We start from the raw sequence: 18,083 nt of genomic DNA, 5'->3' as shown, positions 1-18,083 counted from the left end.
ATTTTGTCTAACATTTGTGCAAACTTTCAAAGCAGAAGCATGCCTTGGCTAAAATTTCACACTGAAATAATTAGGAAACTACACAGTGAATGTTCAAAGCACTCTAACAGTTTCCTGTAATAATGGGAGAGCTTTGAAAGGCTTAACCATAATATTCCTGTGGCATTTTACAAGGATTAAAGTTAAAAAAAAATTTTTTTTTTTTTAGTAATCTCTACAACAGTGCAGTGAGAGGGGGTAATATGTATAAAAATCATTAAGCAGAAAATCTTCAAGAATTACGGTCTTCAGAAATCCATTTCTGTTATTTTCTCCCTACAGCTCTTCTGCACAAGAAAGGACTGAGGTGATGCCAAGAATTTTTTACTATGAAGCCTTATGATGCGAGGGTGACTCACATATCCAGACAACATCTGGCACACCCAGTTAAGAGGACTGGAATTAGTGAAGGGCCTGTTAAAGATACAAGACACATTCAAGAGTTAACTCGTGATTTCTTTTAATGATGATGAACTCAGTTTGGAGATGGGAAAACACAATTTCAGACCTTGCTTCCCTAAATGCTAGGAACAGTGGAAAGAACACAAGACCTGTTTTTTTCCCTCACACTTGAATTCTCAAAATCCTTATTGAATTTCTACGTCATTGTGTGACTTCAAAATATGTTTGAAAGCTAGCCCTTCTCTTGCTGCTGTATTTGATCTTCTAATACTGTCTCTAGATCATCACATGATAGAAACACTTTCCAAGATGTTTAAATAAATGACATTTCCATGAAGTAGCTACTTACATCTACAGTGACTTGACAGTCATTCAAAGTGTAATTTATAAAATGATAAACAAATGCTAGATTGTTTTAGGGACCAAAAAAAAAAAGATTATTTAATTGTGTGCCTTCTCAATTTGTGCTGCTATTTTTTTTCCTTAAAGATTATATTTATTTATTTATTTAAGAGAGAGATAGAAAGAGAGAATGCACAAGCAGCGGGGAGAGGGAGAAGCAGGCTCCCCACTGATCCAGGAAAGGGATGTGGGACTTGAACCAAGGACCTTGGGACCATGACCCAAACCGAAGGCAGATGCTTTACCGACTGAGGCACCCAGGCAACCCTTGTGTTACTTTTTGACCATATCTCATAGTCGTCACCACTATGCTGGGGTTTCAAAACCTAAACATCACCAAGCATTATCCTGAATAAAATCTATCACACACAGCTCACTGCACTAGGAAATTAGACCATGACCACAGGGTCACAGATTTTCCCATTTATCACAGCAAATATTCCTTGGTCCCTTATGAATGGTACATTAGTCAAGAAATCTTAATCATGAAATTCCTTATAAAATTCTATTGTAATACATGCACTGTTTCAAGAAACATATTTCTTTATAACAAAAAGATCACTAAGCCATAGGACAAATAGTCAATATATATATATATATATATATATTTTTTAATGACTATTCAAGATGGTAATACCCTATTCTTCAAAATCACAGAAATTCAGTTTCATCTAATTGTCCTCTTCCTTCTCCGGTCATCATTGGTGCTGTCCACAAAAATTTGGGAACCTGATAGGATGCCCTTCTGGGCCTTCTTGAAGTCACATTGACCATGTGACTTGCTTTGGCCAATGAAATATGAGCATAAGTGCCAGGCAGATATTTCAAGAGTCAGTGCTTAATAATAAGGACTGCATGGCTCTCCTTCCCTTTGTACAGGGACCAGCAACCTCCAGCTAGCACAGCTTCATCAGACTGAGTTCTGAAAAGAGGACACTACAGAGTGGACTCCTCGAATTACCCATCAGGGATATGCCACAGGAAACAAACCTTATAGTAACTTTAGATCTCTAAGGTTTGGCTGTTTATTAGACACCAAAACTTAACCAGGCTTATCCTGAATAGTACACCTCCTGTATTTTATTGAAGATGACTGTTAGGCTCTTAAAGTTTCAAAGAATAGAGAGATAAGCTCTGGATACTTGGCTGATGGGTATTTATTATAATAGTGTATAGAGAAGGAAGTAGGAGTTAGAGAAAATGGTCTTGGTTGTGCCAGACCAAGACTTATGGATCCAGGATACCAACCAGTGCCTGGTTTCTTATGGTCCTCTTGGCAGGGTCATCTGCTGATTGATAGTCAAGGGCTCTCATATCATGTGGACTCAGTTACCCTCCATCCCTCTTCTTCTACAGTCCCTGAAAAATTGTCAATTTATAAGGCTTTTGGGGCACCTGAGTGGCTTAGTCAGTTAAGTGCCTGCCTTTGGCTATCAAGCCTTGGGATTGAGTCCTACATTGGGCTCAGCAGGGAGTCTGCTTCTCCTCTACCTTACCCCCTTCTTGTGATCTTTCTCTCTCTTTCAAATAAATAAATAAATAAAAAATAATAAACGTGTAAGGCTTTTGTAAAAATGACAGTGCATCTACCATTGCCCCAGCATTTAGAGATTTTTCAAATTGCTTGGTCAGGTCCATCACAGGGTGCCCCCACCCACCCACAGGAAGTACAAGCTCCTGAAATCTGGAGGCCTGACAAATGTCCAAGATTCTTGAACTTCAATTTGACTTCAAGCCACAGGTGAGTGATGAGCCTGCACACAAGGACAGCTTGCCTGGAATCTCTTCTACTTTCTTATCTATTTCTTGTGGCCCTCCTTCTCCTTCTCAGTTGGAAAAATCCACTTTCCTCCATGTTCCCCTTTCCTTCCAGTTACCCTCCTGCACCCTCTCTTCTCCATTTCTCAAGACTTCATTTTTTTTTTTTTCCAGAGCAGTGAGAAATGATTCTTTGTGTAAGCATGGGAATTCTGGTTTCAAACTTGGTGAGTCGTTTCTTACATCTTTGTTTCTGCCTCTGGTGTGGAGTAAGGTGCCTTCAAGACACCAGGAAAGGGGCGCCTGGGTGGCTCAGTGGGTTAAAGCCTCTGCCTTCGGCTCAGGTCATGATCTCAGGGTGCTGGGATCGAGCTCTGAATCGGGCTCTCTGCTCAGCAGGGAGCCTGCTTTCCCCCTCTCTCTCTGCCTGCCTCTCTGCCTACTTGTGATCTGTTTGTCAAATAAATAAATAAAATCTTAAAAAAAAAATAAAGACACCAGGAAAGAAGGGTTAGAAAGTAAACAATGGATATGCTGGGACACAGTGCTTCAAAATTCCATTCAGATTTCTGAAGAATGAAAATCTGATTAAGCACCCACTGACCAGTCAGTATCCAGGTCAGGTCAGACTTTGATCCTTGGGCTTCAAAGTCAGAGTATCAGGGCCACCTGAAATGAAGTAAGGCATTCTCTGTAGAGCATTGGCCAGAGCCACTATTGTCAAAAAAGCAGCTTTCCTCAGAAGAGGGTTAGACTACATAAAAAACTAATGATGTACTGTATGGTGACTAACGTAACATAATAAGAATTTTATTAATTAATTCCAAAAAAAGAAGAGGGTTAGAGATAAGCCAGCCAGCCCATATTTGGTTCAGTTCACTGTTCTCACCTAAAACCTCATTTTAAAAATGTATTTAATCTCTATGCACAATTCAAAATGTCACCTCACTGAACTGAAAATCCACTGCCCCTTGGTCAGTAGGAATTCCCTGCCCAATTCATAATGGGCACTGCAGTGGTAAGAGAGAGCTCTTTATACTTGACCAGTGAGAGGAGAGTGACAATGTATCTAAGCAAAAGGAAGCAGAAAGAAAATGTAGAGTGATATTGCATAAATATGATATATTTACATGCCCTTTACAGTTTATAAAGTATTTTTGCATACTTTTTAAAGATTTCTTTGTTTATTTGTTAGAGAGAGAGCAGAAGCATGGAGAGCTACAGGCAGAACAGGCAGGGCAGGCAGAGGGGGAAGCAGACTCCCGGCTGAGCAAGGAGCCCATGGGACTCAATCCAGGACCCCGGAAACATGATCTGAGCCAAAGTAAGACGCTTAACTGACTGAGCCACATAGGCATCCCTTATTTTTGTATATTTAAAAAAAATACTGATCCTATGATTAGAGATTTTCCTTGCTTAGTCTATTGCTAATTTTATGAGTCTTTCTCTATCTGTAAACTGGAAATAATAACAGGATCTAGATTTCATATTTGGTGTGAAGGTTAAATAAAACAGGTAAAATGAAAATTATACAATAGCATCATTCATAAAATCATCCATTTTGATGATCATTCAGACCAATAATCACTGAGTAAGGATTTTTAATGTGCCAGATTATATGCTGTATGCTGGGAATATAAAGAGAAATAACACCTAAATCCTATGCTCAAAAAGCTTATAGTTCCATGGATAAGAGAAACACGGGAAAAATGATTTCAGTAAAAGATGGCATGCTTGTGATAAAAGTATGCATACATTCTGAGGCTGCATAGATGAGGCCATTAGTTTAATATTGGGGTACAAGAAAACATCTTTAAGAAGTGAAGTCTTTACCTACCTACCCCATCTAACCCATCTGAGCTGCTCATGGGAAACAAAGCCAGAGGTGTCAGGGGTTAGCCAGAGAATAAAAGTTAGAAAGGGGCCGCTCCATAAGCTGACACCAACTCTTCAGCCCCATGGAAAAAAGAACAACCCAAGAATGTGGTCTGGGTCCTCTTATCATAACCTTAAAGAAGCAAGAAAGTCAGAAGGGCCACATTCATTTACTCTTTCAACTCAGTACAAGGACGCTTCTGCCCGTTAGCACAAGGAATATTAAAGTATCTCAACAATGCCTGACATTCTCCACAAAAAGAATTGAATGGTTTTAGGGGTGGGCATCTATGAGGTTTTCTTGGCCTACAACCAACATTTCTTAAGGGCGTGAACGGAAAAATTCCAAACAACCAACTTTGAAATGTTGGAACTTTTACATGCAAAAATACAAAAAAAAAAAAAAAAAAGAGAGAGAGAGAGAGAAAAAATGTAAAAGAAAAAAATAAAGAATTATGTACATATACTCAAAATACTAAAACAGAGATGTCAAGTGGATAAAAGAAGCAATTTATCTTTTTTCAACATGAAATCATAGCCAGAGTATTCATGCCTATACCTTTCCTCTGAGAATATTAAAGGCAATTTTTCTACTTTCAAAATACTAGCCTTTTATTCTGGTGGCTTTTCATATATTTTTGTACACATTACTCATCTGGCCATCTTTTTACTTTACCTTCTTACTTTGGTACTTAAAACATTAAAACCATTAAACATCTTCAGTGATAGAATTTGTGTTACTTACTATTATGATGTTATAGAGATCCATAAACATGGAATATCTTCGTATTTATTTGTGTCTTCATTTTTTTTTAAATCTATGTCTTATACTTTGCAGTATGCTGGGTTGGCTCCCATTCCCAGGCAGGGCCATAGCCAGCACTGTTTCTATCCAGCTTCTAATACATCTGAACTGCTGATTTCCCTTGTTATTACAGTACCCTCAAAAACCCAAATGCCATCATTCTATTTAAAAACAAAATTCTACTATCATGTCTTGCATGACTTGGGAATTTCAAGATGTGATCTATTCCCTTGAAATATGGTTAATATTTAATAGTTAATAGTAAGTGATTAAGACACATAATCGAGCTATAAGTATTTTGCATTTTTGTCTATTTATTCTTAATTGTTTGGACTCAGTAAATTTGGGGCTTGTCAGCTTAGTGTTTGATAGTGAATGATAGAAGAGAAATCAATGTTATGTCATTCTATTAGTCAGAACTCTTGCAAGTCCTGGTGATATAATCCAATCTCAAACTAAGTCATCAAACAAAACAGAGATGCCATTAGGTTATATAAATGAAAATTCATAGGTATCTAGCATCCAGCAAGGCAGGACCCAGGTGTTCGTATATGGCTCTCACTCTTTCTATCTTGGACAGCTCTTCTAGGCTCAATGAGTATCTGCAGCCCATAAGACCCACATGTCCTATCTTTGCAACCCGTCACAGGCAGAAAACTTCCCTAATTGTTCCAGCAGAAAAATACCAGGGACAACTTTTCCAAACTAAGTACTATGGTCAGGGGTCTGAGTGTTCTAATTAGTCAGGCCTAGGGCATGGGTCCTCTTCTGCCTGGATGACAGAGTCATCCAGGCTCAAACCATACAGAATGGTTTCTCTTCAAGAATGGATAGGATCTGTAAACAGGCATGATTAAGAGTTGCTGGGCAGATAAAGCACAGATCTTTTTTACATTTTTCAAAAAGATGGCAATATTCCCAAAGACGTTATCTACAAGACAGTAGATAGGTTATTGGGTTTTTTTTTTCCCCATAAACTATGAAAGTAAAATATACTCAAGCGCCAACATGTAGAAGGCAAATGGTACTTGTGCCATAGGAAATCAGACAACTTTCTTGGAAACAGTTATCATGAAAAACATTTGGAAGCAGTGAGGTTACAACAGTCTTGCAATCCTCCTTGCTTTTCATACTACACTGCCAAATCGAACTTCCTAAGTGATGCTAAATAACATTTGTTAGCCCCTCACTACTTACATAATAAGGCATAGACATCTTAGTCTGAAGATAACCAGACATAATTCTATTAAAACTCAGTCAGTACATAATTTAGGATCTTCAATGAATGACCAAATCTCTTTAAGCCTCAGTTCACTCTTTTGAAAAATAAAATATAATGCCTACTTCAGTGGAAGTTGGAGAACTATATGATCCAATTATAGTATCTGGCATATAATAGATGCTCAACAGTTAGAGGACCTATTCATTATTGCTCACATTCTTCCAGGAACAGCATATTATTCTCTTGTCAGTTCTTCCCAATACTTTCCTCACCCAGTGGAAACTTGGTAAAGGCAGGGATTCTGGCTGGTTTTTTTTGTTAAGGGCTCCCCAAAGTTTAGAACTGTTACTATAACATAGAGGTGCTCAATAGGCATTTGTTGAATGAATAAATGAATGGCCTACCTTGTCTCCCACCTCCAATAGTTAACTCCTTGAGGAGATGATTCCCATTCAGTTTAGTTTTATGTCACCCCAAATTCCTAGTTCAGAGCCTAGAAGAAATATTTGTTGAACGAGTGACAGAATTTATGACAATCCAAACAACTGCCTCAGTACTCCATTTTTAATTGTCAAATATAGTTGGCAAACATTTTCAGTGTTGGCAAACATTTTCAACTGCAATCATAACTATCACTCCTAATATTTTATCAGCAGGAAAAAAAGTGCTACACATAATGTGACTTCATGTTCAATCAAACACACAAAGTTAAAAGCATTAGGAGTGACATTTATGTTGTTCAATGGCATTAAAGATGTAAAGATTGCTCAGGAATTTGGAGGTTTTTTTTTTTTAAGATTTATTTATTTATTTGAGTGAGAAAGAGAGCATGAGGTGGAGGAGAGGGTTAGAATCCTCAAGGAGACTCCACGCTGAGCCCAGAGCCTGGCACAAATCTCAACCCCAAGACACTGAGATAATGACGTGAGCCAAAATCAAGAGATGGGCACTTAACCGACTGAGCCTCCTGAGTGCCCCTGGAATGCTTTTTTCTTAAACTGGTCTGATTTTCAATCTTAGACAATGAATAGTAAAGAGTATTTAATAAAACACTTCTAAAGTCAGAGCATATTACTGAATGACCAATGAAATGTGCCTTTTAACATATGTGCGGGGTTGATATAATCAGCTTTTTAATGAATCCCAAGACTGTAGCAGAAAGTTTTATAAATTCCAAATAGTGAGGTTTTTTTTTATGAAAGTTATTAGCACACTTATCCACCAAAAAACTTTACACCATTTTCTCAGATTTTTAACTGTTTTAATGAGTCAACTTACAAAGAGGCTTAAAACCTAAACTTTCCTGGGGTTAGTATAAGAGAACAAAGATCCATTTAGCCATGACTTAAATCATTCTCAAGCACTTGTATATTTAGAGAAGCATGATAAAATAAGGAAGAGATGACTTGTTTTCTCTAAATCCTAACAGACTGTGTATTTGAACATGATTTGAACCCACATAAGAGGATTTCCTAATGGAAAAATATGACCTCCTACCTTTAAGAATTAAATGACCCTTTGGAGATCTACAAGAAAAAGGTTCACCCCAACTTTGCTAACATTAAAGATCCATACGAAACAACATCTTGATGTATTAGTATATGAATCAGAAACATCTGGATCAAGTTTGGCTTAAAATATACATCGATTTGAAAATAAAGTGAAAAGTTTTTATAAAAATGTGTGCTATGTTTCAAAGGTTATAAACCGTTAAACACATTTTTGATTCTATTCTAAAATTTAAGTCAATTATTTGAAATAAAGATCAGAGAAATCTACCTTTCTTCTTGATATGAGACCACATAGAAACTTCCAGCAGAGTTTTGACCGGAGATCAGTTGACTCAGGGTAGGGTTTAGGAAGACTCTCATACCTCTGAAATGGTGTTCAAAATTTTATGTGTATATGCAGATGTGTCTTTATCTAGAGCAGAACTTCTTGATCTTGGCATTAGACATCTGGGGCCAGATAATTATTTTTGTTGTGGAAGCTGTCTTATGCATTGTAGGATATCTAGCATTATCCCTGGCCTCTACCCACAAAACGCCATTAACACGGCCCCCATCATCTCTCTCAAAAATGCCTCCAGACATCACCAATGTCCCTGGAGAACAATGATATGAAGAGAGGGTCCACTGCTTTCATCAGATTCCCAGACAGTTTAAGAGCCACTGCTTTAGTCTGTAGAACAGAAGTCCTACTTACCTCCCCATAGATTAGGGTCCATTAGACCCCATAGATAAGCATGCTGGTATGGCCTTTGGAATTCCCCTCAAAAGGAAACTCATTGCTGTGACATTGTCCCACTCTTCTGGCTGACAAAGTGATGGGACACCTTCACCATCCTTCCGCCTGTTAAGTACAATCTTCTAAAGATCTGTTATTTCAAAATCTTTGACTAAGATTTCCCAATTGCCAAATGCCTTTAGAAAGTCCGTGGACTAATTTTAAAGAAGGGGAGTCATAAGCCTCTTAGTTTGTTTATCCTGTTTTGATTCCCTACCATACAACCCAGTGCCTGACTCATGTAGTAAATACATATTTGACTAACGACTGAATAACTGATTTGTGAAACCCACAGCATTATGAGAGGTTATTCTTTTTTTTTTTTTTTTACATTTTATTTTTAAGCAATCCCTACACCCAAGGTGGGGCCCAAACTCACAACCCCAAAATCAAGAGTCGCATGCTCCATCAACTGAGCCAGCTGGGTGTTCCTATGGGAACTTATTTTTAATTAAAGGATCCATAGCATGAGGCAATTCTGGAATTACTCCATACCATTAACTTGGACTATTGGCAATAGATTCTTTCTTTTCTCCATGTGGGTTTGGCCCTGCAGGTCACCAGTATCCCTCAAGGCATGTAGCATCCCAAGTATCCTTATCATCTCCATTGGAACCCTTGTGGGGTGTAGGATAGTTCTCAAGCTTTGTTCTCCTTTTGCCAACAGATCCATGGATTTTATAATTTGCTTTCCTTTTCTCTTTAAGACCACTGTCCCTCCCCACTGCCCTTGGTGTTCTTTTCCAAATCTAATTCTGAAGTAGAATACAATATCTCTAGTGCCCTAAACACACACACACACACACACACACACACACACACACACCTTTTTCTTGCTGACCCGACACAGATTGGATTAAACAAAACAAAAATGAGCTACATAGTGTTTCAAGAGATAACCTAAAACATAAAGACATAAAAAGATTAAGAGTACAAATGTGAAATACCCTCCAAAATAAAGCTGATGTAGTAAATATAACAGCATCACTGAAGTTAAAGAGGTTTGCTACATGACCAAAAGGTCTGATTTACTGGGAATACAAATTAAATGTTATATGTACTTAATAAAATAACTTCAAACTACTTGAAGCAAAATATGATAGAACTGTACAAGCAACTTGACAAATCTATTATTTTATCATAACATTCTCAGTAATTGGATCAAGCAAACCCTAAATTACTAAGTATATAAAGATTTGGCAATACTATTAACAGGCTTGATCTAATACACATATGTATTTCAAACCTTGTTCATTCAATCCATTCTTCAATTAAATATTCCACACTAGTTTCTCTATATAAACCTTCGCTATCTCATTTTTATCCTCTCTTGGCTGATTTCCTTGCTACTTCACTGAGGAATTCTAAGCAGTAAAAATTTTTCCCAGACTCCTTCTGCCATATCTACCCACTGCACCCATCCATACTTTGCCTTCCCACATTTACTACAGTGGGAGAAGAGCTTCCCTGTGCTTCTCTGTAGACCTAGTCCCTGCTCTTATACCCTGGAGCCCAGCAGCTCTGACCTTCTTCCTCAAGCCCTTTCTCTCTCTCGTTCTGTGGGATCAATCCTATTAGCATTCCCATCAGCATGACCCCATCTGTCCTGCTGATAACTACCTACTGCCTCTGAACACCTTTCCCATGATATTCTCAATACTACCTGCTCTAGCCTGGCTTTCTCATTCATGTCTCCATGAAACTGCTTTTGCTGATGTCTCCGTTGCTAAATCCAAAGGTCTCTCCTGAATTCCCATCTTATTGTACTATTATCAGCATCCATCCTGTTGATCACTCTCTCTTTTTTTCATTAGCTTTTAGGACACTCACCCTGTTGGCATTCCTCCCACCTCAAAGCTTAGTGCTTCTCAGTCTCCTTCAGTGGTTCCTCATTTCCTTTCAAACCTCTTATCATTGGAGAGCCTCAGGGCTCTCTCCTTTCTTCCCATACTCACTCCTTTGGCACCCTCATCCAGTCTCTGTGTTTAAATGCTGTCTATAAATGGTAGCTGCACTTGTGCCGAGCACAGTATGATGCACAGAAAAGCCGAATCACTGTGTTGTACACCTGAAACTGATGTATATCAAATATACTCAAATAAAAACACATAAAAACTAAAGATTTTTAAAAATTTAAATGCTGTCTATATACAAATGACTCTCAAATGTTTATCTCTAGTCCAGGCTTCTGTCCTGAAATCTAAGTTTGTATATCTAATTACCTACTGAACATCTCCACCTAAAGAGTTCACTGACATCACAAACTTAACATGTTTAAAACATAACTTATGATCCACCTCCCCTCAAACAAACAAACAAACAAACAAAAAAACCTAGCTCACTCAGAGACTTCCCTATCTCAGTGAATGATGACTGTATCCCTCCGTAAGCCCAGGCAAAAATTATGGAGCCATCCTTATCCCTTTTGTCTCATACCACCTTTATTCTGCCAAGAAATCCACTGACTCTATCTTTAAAATAAATCCAGAATTCAACCACTTCTCTGATCCAAGCCACCATTATCTCCTCCAACCGTTCCACTAACCGATTTCCTGCTTTCATCCTTCTCCTTGTCGACTCTTCTCAACTGAGTAGTCACAGTGACCCCTAAAAATATAAATCACATCACGTCACTTCCCTGATCCCCCTCCCTCAGAGTAGCAGCCAAAGGCCTCATTATCTGACCTCACCTTTCACTATCCTTGGTTGTCTTCTCCCCTCCGGCCACACTTTGACCATACCACACGGCATCCCATGGACCAGCATCTCTATAGTCTCTCTTCCCACTTAGATGCTTCGCAGTCTCCAGTCTTGCTGCCTGAAATGTTCTTTCCCTAGATACCTACGTGACTTATGTTCTCAGCTTCTCCAGGTCTTTGCTCAAATGTCACCTTTGGTGAAGCCTTCCCTGATGCCTTTATTTACAACTGCAAAACACACCCCTGGCCTTCCTGTATTATTTCCCCCACCTTTTATCAGATTTTTATGTACTTCTAATTTACTTACATACTACATTCATTATTTATTACCTGTCTTCCTTTACTAGAATATAAGCTCTTAAGTGCAAGGATTCCTGTCTGCTTGATTCACTGATATATTCCAGGCACCTCCTGGCACATTGTACATGCGGAGTAGGTATTTGGTAAGTGAAGGAATGAACAACTGAACAAAATGAACAAATGAATGAATGCATAGAATTTTGCAACCAATATCCTTGTCAAAACAAGTAGAATCATTACAAAATTTGAGCAAGTACTATTCCCTAAATGAATCTAAGCATATATTAAAAATCACTCCCATGCATAGACTAGTGTGGAAACACACTTGCAATTATAAAAAGGACGTATAGGGGTGCCTGGGTGGCTCAGGCATTTGCCTTCAACTCAGGTCATAATCCCAGGGATCAAGCCCCGCATCGGGCTCCCTGCTCAGTGGGGAGCCTGCTTCTCTCTCCTCTTCTGCCTGCCTCTCTGTCCACTTATACTCTGTATCTCTCTGGAAATAAATAAAAAATCTTTAAAAAAAAATTAAAAGGAGGTATAGAGTCTCTCTGAAAGCAAGAAGAGAAATGCCTCACTCAGAAATCTATGCTCAGATATGTATTAATGGAAGACATAATACCTAGGATATAGTAAAGATATGTACAGCTGAGGTTGGGAGGTAGAGAGCAATGAGGATAGAATGTTCTAGAAAGAATGAAGAACATGAGCAAAGACTCCAAGGCAGTAGTGAGAGAATAAAGAGAAAGAAAAAAAAAAAAGCCTAGAGTGAGGAGATGGTGATGAATGATGAGGTCAGATTGAAAATTAAGTAGAAACCACAAAGATCCATGTGTGGCCTATGAAAGAATGTAAACTTTACCCTGAAAGCAATGGGATTTTTAGTTCCTTTATCTCTTCCTCACCTCTGACCTTTCTTTCCATCCTATCAGCTACCTATCCCCATGGTTTTATCCTAGACCTCGTTGGCACTAGAAACTACATTACTTCTAAAATCTCAATTTCAGGTGTTTCACTTTCCAACCACCAGATCACGTGTTTATGTGATCTAAAAATCTTCACCTTCACCAAGACCCCTGATACATTGATCCCATGACTTTCCCCCTGATAATCAGTCCCTGCTGCTTCTTTCCTTCCTTCATGTAGCCTGGATTCCATGGTCCACCATCATAATCATGCTCTTTTTCAAGATTGTGCTCTTTCCAGGGTCATTATGCTTTCACACTACTCTCCTGGAAAAACTCTATTAATCTGCTTTCCGCATTTACACACTAGCATTTGAAAATTGGTAGAGAAGAACCATATATGTAAACTTATTTGTTTCACTTGATATTCAGACTCTACACCACAAATAGGTACTCAAAGAAAAAATGCAAAAATCTTCTTGTTTCTCTGATAGATTTTCTTCCTTACTCCTCTTTCATTTCCTCTCCCTTTTCCTCTAAACTCTCATCACCCTTCCTTAGCCTTCCCTTCACTCTCAGTGGAGGACTGCCTCCTGCTTCAGTAAGAAGCCGTAAAGGAGAGGACTCTTTTCTCCCTCCAGCTACAAGCAGAGTTGCCTCTGCACTGCTCTTATCTAGGGGTCCAGTGCAGAAAATTCTCACTTCTCCTAAAGGAAGACCTCTCTTAAACCCAGGTCTTTATCCATTGCCTCTTGCTGTCATCAAAATTGGCTCCTCTCTCCCGTCTTACATCATGATCATTCACTCTCCATTTAATCATTTCATTGTTATCCTAATATTCCCTAGTAACTCCAACTTAAAAGATAAAAGACCTCACTACATTGTGTAAAACCCTCCAGCTTCCACGTTCTCTCTCCACTCCCCTAAACAGCAAAACTGCTTCAAACTTTTGTATCCTCAATTCTGTCTGCTGTCTTACTTTTCATTCTCTTCAATCCTCCCAGCCTGGCTTTCACTTTCTAACATCACTATCATCCTCTCTGTTGTCGAATTCAAAGAACCCTTCTCTCCTTATCTTATCTCTGAGCAAGATTCCAGGGCCCTCTTCTACTCTTTCTCTCCACATTTTTTTATGGTCCCATGCAATAGTTTTAAGTACCACCTAGATTTTGATGATTCCAAAATTGATATCCCCAGGAATGATGTCTCCTCTTAACCCTAAATACCCACCACCAGCTTTAACCAATGCCCAGTTCAATCACTCACTAGCTTAATGAGTCCAAACTTGAATGTCCAATCCAAACCTATTCCCCATACCTTCACCATCTTAGAAATGGCTTCATTGCTCATTTTATTGCTCAACCCACAAGGCTCAGAACCTTTGTGTTCCTTCATTTCCCTTATCTCTCACATTTAATCCATCAGAAAACCCCACTGATTCTAGCTTCAAAACTTGTCTCAAATATGTCCATTTCTTTTTGTTTAAAAAACCATTGGCTTTGTCCACTGTTATTTGTCTATTTCTCATCTAGTCTAATGAGCAGCCTTTTTCTTCCCTTCTTTCTTTCTTTATAACTTATACTTTCTTATTGACTTAGACAATTTACTGAATTTGAACTTAAGTTGTGTGAGCACTGGCCACAACTAACTTCCTCACCTCATATTCCCATACTCCAGTACAGAGCCTCACACAACGCATAATTGTTGAATGAATTAAATAAGAAATCAATAAAATAGTAAGAGGAGAGTAACATCACCAAATCCTTGTTTCAGGACTGTGATTCTTACCTGGGGACAATCTCCTTCCTCCCACCCTGGATATCTGGCAGGTCTGGAGATATTCTTTAGTGCCATGACAGAGATGAAGGAGGTTTTGCTGTAAATGGGTAGAGGCTAGGTTGCTGATAAGCATTCCACAAGGCACAAAACGGCCCTGCACAACAACCAATTTGGCCCCAAATCCCTATAGTGCTAAGGTTAAGAAATCCTGTTTTAGAGAGCTCAAGATAAAGTTTAAAGAATAGACTATTGCTAATTAGTCTCTTCCTCCACTGGCAATAGGAAGACCCCTTAGGAGGTCATTCCAAGTAAGGGAGGATATCCTGGAGTGGAATAAAACATGTGTTATAAAGAGAAGTGAAGACATGCCTAAGATGTATGGATATAAGAGAAATGTTTAGAGCTAACTGTATTTTGTGATTATACAGGGGGACAAGAGAGTCAGATAAACAGACAAAGATATCCAGGATTACTTGTAGGCTTCTGGTTTAGATGTCTAGATACAAGCAGTGCGTTCACGGAGTCTGAAAATATAGGAACTTTAGCTCACTTGCAAAGGAAGATGCAATCAGTCTTGAATAAAACATGAAGTTAATAAATGGTTGTGGAACTCTCAAGATGAGCCTAACAAATTCCATTGCTAAAGTAAACCCAAGATATAAATTCTCGGAGATAAATCAAGACAAAGCTTATAAAGGTGAAAACAATATGGCATGAATAAATAGCATGAGGAGAGTTACGGTAGATATTTCACAAAGGAGAAGAACCTGATATAAGGTAAAAAGGAATAAAAAAATTCAGAAAAGTCAGTGATTCAAAAATTCAGTGATTAAAAACACCCGGAGAAAATAATAGATCACACAATAAAATGTGAACTGAACTTAAAACAAATAAATATGATAAAAATATAAAATCTTTAAATTGAATATGTAATTTCTTTAAAAAAAAAGATTTTACGTATTTATGTGTGAGAGAGGGAGAGTAAGAGTGAGGCAGGGAGGAACAGAGGGAGAGGGAGAAGCAGACTCACTGCTTAACAGGAAGCATGAAGCAGGATTCAACCTCAGGACCCTGAGATCATGACCTGAGCTGAAGGCAGATGTCTAACTGATTGAGCCACCCAGGCGCCCCAACGTGCCATCTCTTTTAGCACAAGTGATCAGTGAAAGGACCAATTTGTATTATTTGCCTGAAAATAGTTTAGAGGTTTTATGATATATGGAGAAAAGAGAATAGTATCCTATTTAAAACAATGGCATCAGGGCTTCTGATTTTATTTCTGACCTTAATGACCTGAAGTTCTTCATTGTGAAGAAGATTACTATATGTTTACAGGACCATGATATAAAAACAAACTTTTGACCAAGAGAAATTGTACTTTGAAGTCAAGGCTTAACTGTAAAAGACTAGGTTACCTTAAAATAAGGGTTGCAGTAGGCTGAAAAACACCATACCCCACACCCCCACCCCAAGATAGCAGGTCTTAAGCCCTGGCATCTGTAAATTTTACCTTATCTGGGAAAAGGGTTTTTGCAGGTGTGATTCGGGGGTCTTGAGATAGAGAAACTACTCTAGATTGTCTGAGTGAGCCCTCATGTAATCCCATGCAATCTGACAAAAGGGAGGCAGAGGGAGACCTGATACACACAGGTATAGAGTAGACAGACAGAAGAGGAGGCCAAATGAGTATGGACACAGACTGAAGCAATACAGCCACAGGCCAAAGAATGTCAGCAGCCCGCAAAAGCTAGAAGAGGGAAGGAATGGATTCTCCCCTAGAACCTCCAGAAGAAGCCAGCCTTGCTGACACCTAGATTTCAGTGCCATAATACTGATCTAGGACTTCCTGCTTCTGGAACTGTGAGAGAACACATTTCTGTTATTTTAAAGCCACCTAGTTTGCAGCATCTGTTATTACAGCAGCTACAGGAACTTAAGACAGAAGTATCTCTTAAATGTTCATAATGTTAAAATACAGTTTCAATTGTATCAATACAGAAGAGAATGCAATATAAATAATACTGTTATAAACCGGATTGTGTCCTTTCAAAATTTATATGTTGAAGGTCAATCCCCTCTATGTGCTATATTTGGACATAGAGCCTTTAAAGAGGTCATTAAGGCTAAATGGGGTCATCAGGGTGGGGCCCTTATATAATAGAATGGTGACCTTATGGAGAAAAGAGAATAAGTATCCCATTTAAAACAATGGCATCAGGGCTTCTGATTTTATTTGGGACCTTAATGATCTGAAGTTCTTCATTATGAAGAAGATTACTATATGTTTACAGGACCATGATATAAAAACAAACTTTTGACCAAGAGAAATTATACTTTGAAGTCAAGGCTTAACTGTAAAAGACTAGGTTATCTTAAAATAAGGGTTGCAGTAGGCTATAAGAAGAGATACCAGAGTCTTTTCTGCACACGCACAGAGAAAAGACCATGTGAACACACAGTGAGATCATCCACAAGCCAGGAAGTGAGGTCTCATCAGAACCGGGCTCCAGAACTATGAGAAAATAAATTTCTGCTGTTTAAGCCACCGAATCTATGGTACTCTGTTATAACAGCATAACTTAAGTAATAAAAATATGTTTCTACTTAGCCCTTATCAAAAATCTATTTTGCATTATCATGTTACCAACTGCTTACATTTTCCTCCACAACTGGAGTTTCTGCTCAATGTTATACCACATTAAGAAGAAAAAGACTGGACTAGAGAAAACGATTGCATTTCATGCTGTTCCTGCCAAACTTTGGAAATGGCTATGTCTAGCCTAGGCTGACACAGGCCTGCTCTGGTACCACCACCACACTTCCCTAGCTGCCCTCACTTATCCATTACTTCATTTAACAAGAGAGCTCTAGAAAAGACAAAATATATGGGAAAACTGGAAGGAAACTCACATATCATTTAATTTCAAATCAAACAAATACATTCAGTATGGAATTACTGAATTCCAGGCTCCCTGCTAGCTATTAATGATGGAGAAGGGGGAATACAGACAGGTTTTCTGACCTTACAGAGCTTAAAGTCTGTCTAGATTCATGAGGTCAGGAAGACAAAAGGTGAACAGGTAATTAAAGGGTGGTGAGGGTGTTGGAAGAAGGAACACACAGTAGAGACTCCCCTAGGAATCCAGGGGAGACCTGAAGTGTGGGTGAGAGTAGGTAAGGAGAAATATCCATCAGTTGGGAGCAGAGAAGGACAGCAGTCTGGGATAAACTTGTGCAATGGCTTGGGGGAGTTACAAGCATGTACGAAATTTAAGGAAATAGGAGAAAATCCAATACGTCTGGAATGTAGAGAACAAGAAGGTAAGTGAAGAGAGATGAGACCCCAGAGAGGAACAGGAAATAGATCTCAAAGGACACTATAAACTAGGTGAGGGAGGTTGGTCTTGATTTTAGCTTGGGAAATAACTACAGAAAGATTTTAATGGGAAGGATGGAATGGTTGGATTTGAATGTTAAAAGAATCAGTCACCTAGAGCCTGGAGTAGGAGTTGGAAGGAAGGTAGACTAAGGAATGCCAAGAGATCTGGGATGCTCATGGCCCATGGGGCTGGACAGAGGGGCACAGACTGAAGACAGGTTTAGAAGAATGT

Source organism: Mustela putorius, unplaced genomic scaffold (genome assembly GCF_011764305.1).
Source record: "Mustela putorius furo isolate JIRA1106 unplaced genomic scaffold, ASM1176430v1.1 tig00537227_pilon_pilon_pilon, whole genome shotgun sequence".
Lineage (NCBI taxonomy): Eukaryota > Metazoa > Chordata > Mammalia > Carnivora > Mustelidae > Mustela > Mustela putorius.
The sequence above is the reverse complement of the archived record's forward strand: the minus strand, read 5'-3'. Positions refer to the sequence as shown.